Source organism: Notothenia coriiceps, unplaced genomic scaffold, assembly GCF_000735185.1.
Source record: "Notothenia coriiceps isolate Sejong01 unplaced genomic scaffold, NC01 NC01_scaffold00000339, whole genome shotgun sequence".
Classification (NCBI taxonomy): Eukaryota; Metazoa; Chordata; class Actinopteri; order Perciformes; family Nototheniidae; genus Notothenia; species Notothenia coriiceps.
Window position 1 is genome coordinate 9,716,547 of NW_011333040.1, and position 7,721 is coordinate 9,724,267.

General features: G+C 43.1%; 1 protein-coding gene across 1 annotated transcript in view; it reads right to left on the minus strand.

Moving 5' to 3' along the window:
- Positions 1-44: 44 nt before the first annotated feature.
- The window catches only part of LOC104945023 (tribbles homolog 2-like), a 16,518-nt gene continuing 8,841 nt past the window's right edge, over positions 45-7,721 (minus strand). Inside the window, exon 5 of the mRNA XM_010770654.1 lies at positions 45-64. The gene's annotated coding sequence lies outside the window, so the exon portion shown is untranslated. The remainder of the gene's footprint in view (positions 65-7,721) is intronic.

A 7,721-nucleotide genomic window follows, 5' to 3' on the forward strand; every position in this document is an offset into this window, starting at 1 on the left:
TTTTTCTTACTCAATATCAAGCCACACTTATTGTTTTTACTTCGACTGTGAGTGTTTGTGTGTGCTCAGGATGAGTTTCGCTTGTTCTCTCTGAATCGCCGACCCGGAAGCCTGTCCGCTCCTCGCAGCAGCGAGCCTCGCAACGTCCCGACCAATCAGAGCACACTGGGCTCACAGGGAGGGGGGGGGCGGGGAGAGCACACAACGTACGTACGGGGGGAGCAGGAGCGTCCGAACAAGCCGTTTTAGGACAGAGAGAAATACACGATACTTTACAGAGATGCTGTTATGAGGAAACCAATGTGAGTTTGGAACATTGCGTCCGAATATAAACTCTATTCTAGTAGACCTCAACGAATGGAAATATGATCAGTAGAAATGGCCATGACGTGGAGCCATTCAACATTTCAGAAAATCAAACTTACAACAAAGAGACAGTCAGCAGTTCACACATACATCAAATAATAACAAAAATTAATTGCAATTATGTAGTCATAATAAATATGTGTGTCTCCACAGGAAGGAAGACTAAGAGGTAGCGTAGTTATGTAATAATCATTTCTACCAATAGGGAAGAACTGCAATGAGAGAAACAATGAGGTATGGCAGTCAAACTCCAGCCAATCGAAAGGTCATCGATTTCTTACTCACCCGCCACTTCAGCAACTGATTCAAAGCGACGCAGATCCACCTTTGTTATATTTATTCACCATGTTTAGAATAGCCTGAAAGCACTGCCGTCCTGTTTATCAACCCAGGTCTGGTTCATAACAAAAGTGATTCACTGCCCTTGTGTATAATGTGAAACAGCCACACTCTTCTAACGAGGAAGGGCGAATACTAAATGGTCAATGACTGTTGCAGTGTACATAACCTTTTCCAGCTCTGATACCCCTCCAATCGCTTTTACAGTAAACAAGCTCATCTACCGTTCGCACACACAGGCAGTGGCTACCTGCTCAGGATCACACCGCACCACGCACGCACGCACCACGCACGCACGCACGACACACAACGCAGCGACACACACACAGCACACACCGTACACACACAATCTCATACTCTCTCACACACACACACACACAACAGCGTGTGGCGCAGGGCTATTCTGTGAGTTTGTTTGGGGGGGTTATGTTGGGTATCTTGGATCGAACCAACAACCCTCAAATTGGAGAATAACCGCGCCCTCTACCTCCTGATCCAATAGCGCCGTCCGAAGGAAAACCTCTACGATTCTAGGGTTTCAACTGCTTTTTGAATGTCAACTTTGTGTTGTCTACCACCAGAGCAGAAGCTGGAGAGTGCTTGGCCAGACAGGGGTTACATGAGGTCAAAATGACGAAGGAAAAAAAAAGTTCATATTTGAACAAAGGAGTAAGAAAAAAACGATAATAAAAAAGCAAACCAAGTCCCCGCCTGGAGGGACTGTCTGTGGACAATTGGCAGACGATATATTTGTATATGCTATTTTCTATCTCAGTTTTGATTTTGTATGTTACATTCTGTTGTCACTTTTAACAATACTGTGTAATTGTATCTGATCTTTTAGCACTGGGCCACATCTCCATACTTACTACTGTTACTTTACGTGTAATGAAGAGCCGATACTTGTACTTTCTGACTGAAGTCAAGAATTGATGCAGACTTTACCCTTATCTTGAGTATTTTCATACAATTCTACCTACATCTACGGTGTAAAGACTTCTTCCACCTCTCACGGTGAGAATGAACCAGAAAAGACCCTCTCTCCTGGACTCCCTGCATTTGTTCCTCTGTTGGATCGACCAGTGTATCTCCTCCACCAATCTCTCTGCACCAGTAAACTTTCATAAACTTATCTCAACCTCTGGGTTACAAAACATGAAACCACTGCTTGCCAAGTCATGCTGTAAATCCCTTTTTTACTCTTATAACCTTTGAGCCACCATTATAATGCCACTCTTTCTCAGAATCTGCTCTATTTACCCCCCCCCCCCCCCCTCCCCTCCACGGTTTCATCATCTTAAGTTTTTGATTCGGATTCACCCACCAGCTTATGTTCTTCTGACCATAACGATAGGACTCTCACCTTAGTTATGGTTCTCACCACGAGTTCTCCATCTCCACTTTCTGTCTCTTATTTACTCTCCCCCACCTCCACNTCACACACACACACACACACACACACACACACATCCCTTCACTAAGAATGAAATAAATATGTTTTTATTTGTATGAATTTATGTGTCATTTATCAGATAAGACCACCGTCCCCACCCAAAGCCCCGCCGCTGCCAAAATCTCACTCTGAACTCTGTTCAAAACTTGAGAGCCCTGGAAATATATCGACAGAAATGCTCAGTATCATTATCCAGCGCTCGATTCTTGGCTCAAATTCAACTTTTTCTCAGAAATAACAAAAGAAAAGACACATTTTCGCTCACAACTCCAACACTTCAGCTGATGGCAGTTCGTTTACAACCAACAAACACATACACATACCCAACCAAGTCAGTTTAGGCTTTCTCGTTCTATCAATGTCTGACTCTCTTGCCCTCTCCCTCCGTCATTCCTACACAGCAGGGTATAAACGTAAATACACAAAAAAAACACACATACACCAACACACACATCCAGCCCGGGGCAGCCTCCTGTCTTTCTGTATAATATTGTCTCTGGTGAAGTGAGCTGCTGTACTTTTTTCAGAGTCCTCCTTTAACCCACCCATCCAACCAGCCATCAACCATGAACTGAGAGTTGCCTCCCTCCACAAATCGAACACCTTGCTCTGAAATTCAGTCCACTCCGGCAGTAATACAGACCCCCTGCTGACAGCAGAAAGCGAAGGAGCATACATACTTTCAGTTCTTGTCTAAGGGAGAAGAAAATGATTATGTATGAGTTTTCGAAGTCGCAGACAAGTGTGTGTCTTCTCTCGAATAGGTGCTTGCATATATGCATCTCAACCTGCCTGCATTATCACGTACACGCGGGTAAACAGCAGTGTTGGTCTGAGAGCAATCAGACCGTGACAGACTCTGCAGCACCATCCCATAGGCCTCCATCGAGGAAAAACACTGCACTGCCAGACATAGCCAATTCCTCTAAATGACCGTCCTCCACCCCTCCCTTCCTTCCATCACCACGAGGGAAGGAAGAGCTCCATGTCTAGGCATATAATTGCTCAGACTTAGGTCAGTGTGTCCTGCTCTAACTTTAGTCTGGGGACAACTAAGACACGCATCTGGGGATATTAGGAACACAGCAGTAGATCTGGGGACGATGGTGACACAGCACAGCATTGGGCGACAATGGGGAAAAGCGTGAAGGATGTTTGAGCTAATTCCCACCCTTTTCCTGATAGATTTGTGCTGTGAAAACCCTTGGCGGATATCTCGTCTTAAAAAGTTAGCATCAGCAATCATGTGTCTCTACTGCCTTTGATGCATGATCCTCATCAAAGGGCACTGAGGGAAGGTATAGTACATAGTCCCTCACATCTATCCGGAGTTTAAAGGGGGCATCACGTAAGGATGAAATATTACTTGTCAGTCACTCGCCTTGAGTAGGTAATAGGAGATGATATAGTTGAGATTCAGTTCTGCATAAAGTCACTGCAGAGACACAGGCTTTTTTTTGTTCCCCTTCAAAAGACTGACACTGGGTGATCTGCCGAAGGTTTTATATAGCTCATTCCATTTTCCCCATGTCTGGAATGTTAGAATATTGAAGTACAAGTGGGATCTTAGGCGACGTTAGATCCTGGAAGCTCCTTGTTTCCTTTCCTGTCTTAAACAATAGGAAAGGGAATTCTGCCATTACATTATCTCTGTGTGCAGGGCCCTAGGGAATGTTCATGTCTTGAGCACTAAGCATTTATTTCCTTGCTCTCCAGGAGGATCCCTAGGTGGCCTTGTTGTCTGATTCATCTCACTGAATTGTCAGCTAATGAATGGTACGCGTCCGTCGATTGCCACACACTCAGTCGAAAAAAGGAAAGCCCCCAAGGGTGGTAGTCTTGGGGATTCTGCCATTCTCATTAGGACAGAATCAGAAAGACATAGAGGCTTGTCAATTGTTGACCATGTTCTCATGTATTTCCCAAAGGGGGGTTGCATATGAAGCCATTAGGTCTCAACCTAGAAGGGTGATCAGCATGTTTAGGAGCGTCTCTAACACCTTCGGAGGCACATCATTGATGGAATTTGATTGAGTCTTTAAAGAAAGACAGCCAGCGGAGTCTCTGGAACATAATTAGTAAGTAATCTGTCTTCCAACAACACTTTACAAGGCACTCCAGGCAGGAGAGGCAAGAAGGTTATGTAAGATTGGTGAACGAAAATGCTTGAAGAAAATCCAGACTTGAATATAAATTCCATTCCCCAGTACATCCTCGACTCTAGTTTCTTTCTCGAACACACATACATCCTTTATCATTTGTCCTTGGTGGGGTTTTTTCTGAGTCTGCCGGTGTCGTTTCATCCTTCCAGAGTATCCCACCATCTATCCGGAATCACTTCCTTATCGTCGGCCATAACACAGAGCACTGTCCGCTAATGGGATTAGGTGTGTGCCTCGCTTGTCACAACTACAGCACCTTTCTGTCCAGCTTCTATTCTTCAGGCAGTTTTATCGCCAGGATTAGTCACGTACTCAGTACAAGCTGTCCAGTTCCAACATTACCACCACAACTCTCTTCCTCTTCCTCCTATACTCTCCACTAATTTTCCCATTTTCTAATCTCTCTTCATGTTCTACCCACCCCTTACTTTGTCCACCTTTCATCTATTTCCCCTTTCTTCATCTAACTACCACTCCTCTCCTCCCTTGATGTCTCCTAACCTCCCCTCTCCGGGTTCTCTCTCTGCCCTCCTTAGCTCTTTGGTCCCCATCTGGGAAAATGCAAGAGTCATCCGCTGTAAACAATTGCTAACTGCATGCTGAAACACCGATTGGTGTGTGCTCTTTCTCGTAATAACATTATAAGAGGAGAATGTGAAAATCCAATCACTATAGTCTCGTTCCTCCTGTTTTCTCTGACAAAAAACAGAACCTTGCACGGTTAGTCCGAAAAAAATTGCAGAAAAGTGCTCATGCAATCAAAGAAACACATAGTCAAAGATATTCAGAGATAAACATGTGCACCAAAACACATACAAGACACACATAAATAAACATAGTCAAGGCGCTCATACACATTCAACTGAGTGTACCCGTTTACACTGGTAGGACAGTTATGTATAATACATGAGCTTTCAACATACATACATAAACCTGTCTCACACTGATCACAGCCATTACTGCCGCTTAAAGCCCATCATGTGTGTGTGTGTGTGTGTGCGTGCGTGCGTGCGTGCGTGCGTGTGTGTGTGTGTGTGTGTAAGGCTTTACATTAGATGGTATGTATATGCTCAACAAGGGCTATAAGAGCGCAGATTTTCCACTTGAGGACCCAGCTTCAAAGATGACTGTATCAAAAGCTCGTTCTGTGAACCCCCNCACGGACGTCTGGATCTTAAGTTATCAGAGCAACAAGCTGAGCTAGCTCGGTTATCCTGCTGTGATCTGATCAAGAATGATTGTGATTGGTGGTTTGCTGTGCATGCAGAGCCGGCATGTCACTCACTCAAGTAGTCCTGACATGAGAGCCGCGCGAGTTTTCCTTTTGTAGCAAGCAGCAAAAATAATTGTAACATAACGTGTTTGAGTTCATTTGCCTACTTAAAGGTCCAATGTCATGGCCATACTGATCATAATTCCATTGTTGAGGTCTACTAGAATAGATTTATATTGTGCAATTTTCCAAAATCGCATTGGTTTCTCATACAGCATCTCTGTATAGTATGTGTATTCACTCTCTCTCTGTCCTAAACGGCTTGTTGGAGCTCCTGCCCACCCCCTCCCTGAGAGCCCAGTGTGCTCTGATTGGTCGGGTTGCGAGGCTCATTGCGAGGCTCGTTGCTGCTGCGAGGAGCGGACAGATTTCCGGGTCGGCGATACAGCGAGACACAGTGAAACTCATCCTGAGCACACACAAACACTCACAGCCGAAGTAAAAACAATAAGTTTGGCTTGATATTGAGCAAGAAAAAGGTTTCTAACGCTGTGAGAATGGGTCTGCGGAGAGCATTTCTCCGCCATCCCAACTCGTCTATTACCAACCAGGGAGCTCTATGCAAGTCAATGGGGACTCAGCCACTCTGCAGACCGTTTATATGCATACAAACCTTCATAACACACAAGGGTACGGGTAATAACCGGAAAAGCATGACATGGGCCCTTTAATATCGCACGTCCTAAAAAAATAAAAATAAAAATAAATCCTGCGATGTGAATATCGCGCATGCGCATAACGCGATTATCGTCACGACACATCGTGCAGCCCTAGATACTGAATATTTTTCTTTTTTATTGACATTTTTTTAAGTGCTCATCTTGATGTTTTCACAATTGTTAGGTCTATTAATTGTTTAAGCGGTTAATGAAGGACTTTGAAGTATTTTACCTGAGCCACAAGTGCACTAATAATGTTTATATATTTCATATTCTTGTATTTTAACACATTTCTTTGTATCTCAGAAACAGGGAGTCGCTGCTATGCTGTTAAATACCGTTGTCTGTGCACTAAAACTCTTTTAACACAGTTTAGGTTTTTTAATAACCCATTTATATTAATTTAGTTAGTTATGTGTTAGTAATAGGTTGTATGTTACTCATATGGTACATCAGTATAGAGTCATATTTCTTCCATTGAATTCTCTTCAAGTGTGATATCAGCTGCTGAAGTAGGGCGATTAATTGTTTTACCCGTAAACTGAGGCCTATTTAAGTATCAAAGTATTTTACTGGCAGCAATTACACTAATATCGTTCATTTATATTATATTTTCACACATTTTTGTTGTAAATCAGACACAAGGACATCTGCTGAATACTGTTGTTACGTCCACTAAAACTGCATTTTGTATTCGATCAAACCAAGTTAAGGTTTTTGATTACCCATTCATAATGAGTTGATATTTATTAAGTTAGTTATATGTTAGTAATATGGTGGATAGTAGTAGCGATATCAGTATAGAGTCATATTTACTTTTCTTTTATTCTCGTCATTTTTAAAAGGGAGTGATCTTGGTGAGTAAAGCTGCTAAAACCAAAGTACAGATGGACATGAGAGGGAGGAGAGCGTTGTGTTTCCTTCACAAACCTTCAACACAGACAGTATAAATACAGCTTTACATAAAAGGGCAGCAGGATAAATCAAATGACTCAAATCTTTAAAATCACGTGATGAAAGAAAGAACATCCATAACATTCATCTGTTCGCAACTTACAAATTATTTATCTAATATATCATATTCCAATTACTTGTATATAGACTCTCCTTGCACTTTTTATTCTATAGTATAACTTGCACTATTTTAAGAAATGTATCCGTTAGTAATATGGAGTTTATTTTATTATACTTACTTGTGGGAGGAGCCTGTGACCTCAGATTCTCATTGCCATAACTACACTGTAGCTATCTGCACACATGACAATAAAAGCCTTGAAACTTGAAGTGATGGAAGGTTGAATGGGCTGGTGGGCTGGTCGCTATTGAAGGTGGATGCAGAAATGAAGTGTGTTCAGTGTCTGAGGTCAGTCTGTGGTTTGTTGTGGCCTCTCACAGCTCGTCTCTTGCCCCCGTGACCCCTTCCTCTCCCTCGACGCGAGGCTGGTTTGGAGCCCGTTCCTCACCGGCGG